Genomic DNA, 3,211 nt, shown 5'->3' with positions numbered 1-3,211 from the left:
AATTGAGTAGGTTCATCAAGGTTCAGAAGGATGTTCTCCCCAAAAATCAAAATAAAAATGTAATATACAAAATAACTTGTAAAGACTGTGATGCCTCTTATGTAGGACAAACGGGTAGAAAATTGATCTCGAGAATTACGGAACATCGGAATCATATCAATTGGAATACCAATTCGCAGTCTGTCATCACGAATCACAGAACGGAATTGAATCATGACTTTGATTGGGAGAACGTCCAAATTCTGGATCGTGAGAGAATATTGAATAAAAGACTAATTTCTGAAAAAGCGCACATTCTTATGCAAAAAAATGGATTGAATTTGCGTTCTGACAGAGAAGGTTTACATCATACATATACGACGATGTTATGTGAAATGACTAATTAATTTTTAGCCAAAAGATTTTGTATTTTTCACATCTTTGACACACATGATTTATGACTAATATATAGCGAATAGTATAAGTTAGCTTTTCTATCTCGATTGTTTTTGTTTTGTGTCTTGGTTGCCCGTTATAAATTATAAAATGTTCGACAAACACGTTACGTTATCTGGAGATGTGAGATTGAAATTAAATGTATATAATGAAGATTAGTTTTAATGGTTGTTAATATAAACTTACAAAGCTCATGAAACATGTTGAATGTTCCGTTTGAGGTGAGTTACTTTAAAAAATTTGTTGGTTTTCTTTTGATATGTCAATTTAATTTTGATATTTTAATCAGGATCCACTACAGTCGGGAACCTGTAAGTGACTCATGTTGACGGAATACTTAACATATTAATTACACATATGTATTGCTGAGGAGGACTCCAAAGTGAGTCGAAACGTTCAATAAAGAGGATTCTACACATTAATGATTAATTAAGATTGAAATTAATCGTTGGCACCTTCATCAGCCCGTGACTCGTATGGCCTTTACGGATTGTGTTATTATTATTTATATTAGAGTAAGTTTATCATGTTTGTGCTAAAGTTAGAAATTGGTCTTTGCTTAAAAAAAAAATGAAATATGCTGAAATCAGTTAAATTAATTTTTCTAAAGAAAAAAAATGGAATTCTCGTTGTTTAACTTATGCGAACTCTATAATTTTAAAGTATTGTCTGCATAAATGGGATCGAAGGTAAGTAAAATTACATTTAAGAACAACTTAAAATATGTCAACTAATATATTTTAGGTCGGAAAATGGCGAAAAAACAGTTCTAATTTTTTTTTTCGGTATGTTCCATCAAATCTAAGAATCTGAAAAAAATACCAAATATGATTTATGATAAGATTTAGCTGCTGAATTATTTTAAAAGTGGTCAAACATTCAGATCATATAAAAAATGCGATTTTAAAAATTCTTGAATTTTTTAAAAACAGAATTTTGAGCCAAGAATGACAAAAAAATTCTTACTCTAATCTTTTTGATGCCTTTTATATATCTATGATTTTTTTTATAAAGATCCGTTCAGATTTAACGGAGAAAAAAATACTAATGAAAAATTACATTTTGTTCGATATCTCGAAATGCTCTTTTGGGATGAAACTTTGTACAAAATATTCTTTCATCAAGTTGTTAATTTTGCTCCCTATGGTAATCGATTACGTATTGGGATCCAAAATCACCTCCTTATCCTGCTATACTCTTTTCTTTTAATTTCGGCCGAAACTGAAATCAAACCGAAACCCTAATTTTTTACCATAACTGACTGAAACCGAAATTTCGATCGAACTCTAATTATAATATGTCGAAATGCTATCTAAAATATTATATTATCAATTTTGTGTGTAAACTGAAAGAGATTTATATAATATTATAACAATAAAAATTAAATCACAATCATTCTGTATGATTTAAAAATCTCTTCAACTTTTGTTTTTCCTTTCAGTTTTTATCAACACGAGTTACGTAATATGAAGATTAATTCGTTTTCTAATGTTTCTTTTACCTCTACATCATCTGGATGATGAATGCTGACGAAAGCAATTGGACCGCACCACAGTTTATAAATTGGATAATAATCTTTACCAAGTTTACGTTGAAGGTTCCATAGATCTTCTAAAATATAAAAAAATATACAATTTGAAAGAACAAATGATATAAATTTCAGATTATTCATGGGTAATCATTTTTGCTTGCTATTAATCAAATTTATATTAATTTTTAATGTTTACTTTATTTATACGTTTTTAAGAGAATTTATCTTCTAAAAAGAATATATTTTAAATTACTAATTTCTACGATCTAATTATAACATTAACTTTTGGTAGTTAAGTATTAAGTACATTGAACAAAAAATTAATTAAAAATTAAAATTAATAAATACTTGCATAAAAATAAAAATGGATTAATAATTATAAATGTTCCTAATATTCTTTGTATATTATTTTTAATCAAACACCGCATGATCCAACCATTAATAGTATTAATACATAGCAACTGCTATGTATTAATAATTTTGTTAATAGATATTTCTTATAAATAAAACAAATGCTAATTATTAAAGATTGTCAAAAAGTTTCACTTGCCTTGTGAACACCACAAATCTAGCATGTGGCCGATCAATGGCAACGATGACATACTTGGTATTTTATTAATCTGTCTCGCGAATTTTACAAAATAAAAGAGTTTATATAATATTATAAGAAGAGTACTAATTAGAAACAAAGTGACGATCATTTTGTATGATTTATAAATCTTTTTAACTTGCTTCTTTTAGTTTTTGTTAACTTAAGTTGCGTAATATAACATCCTGTAATAAGAAACATAAAATTATTTTTTATTACTTATATTATACTTGAAAAAGTGAGTTATATAAACAACGTCTTATAATGTCTTATGTAATTTGTTTATATAATTCATATATATATATATATATATACAGGGTGTCAATAACTATTAGGTTATTGGGACGAAATATCTTCGAATATAAAAAGTCTAGAGAAAAATTTGCACAACCAAAATTGCACGGTATGAAGGAGGCTATTACTATACAGGGTGTTTCCAAATTAAATGGCAAAACTTCGGGAGCGTGTAGAGGAGTAAAAAACTAAGAAAAAAAGTCCTATAGACATATGCTCCTTTTTGCTTTGTTTCGCAGGAAATCACGAAAAAAGAAAAAAATATATTTAATTTATTATTTTAATTATTTTATTTATAAACTTTTTAATGAAGATTTTGTTCGAAATGTGCACCTCTTGCAGCAATACAAGCATTGCATCTG

The sequence above is a fragment of the Mycetomoellerius zeteki genome, unplaced genomic scaffold, assembly GCF_001594055.1.
Source record: "Mycetomoellerius zeteki isolate Tzet28-1 unplaced genomic scaffold, Tzet1.0 scaffold31, whole genome shotgun sequence".
Lineage (NCBI taxonomy): Eukaryota > Metazoa > Arthropoda > Insecta > Hymenoptera > Formicidae > Mycetomoellerius > Mycetomoellerius zeteki.
Note: the sequence above shows the minus strand (reverse complement) of the source record.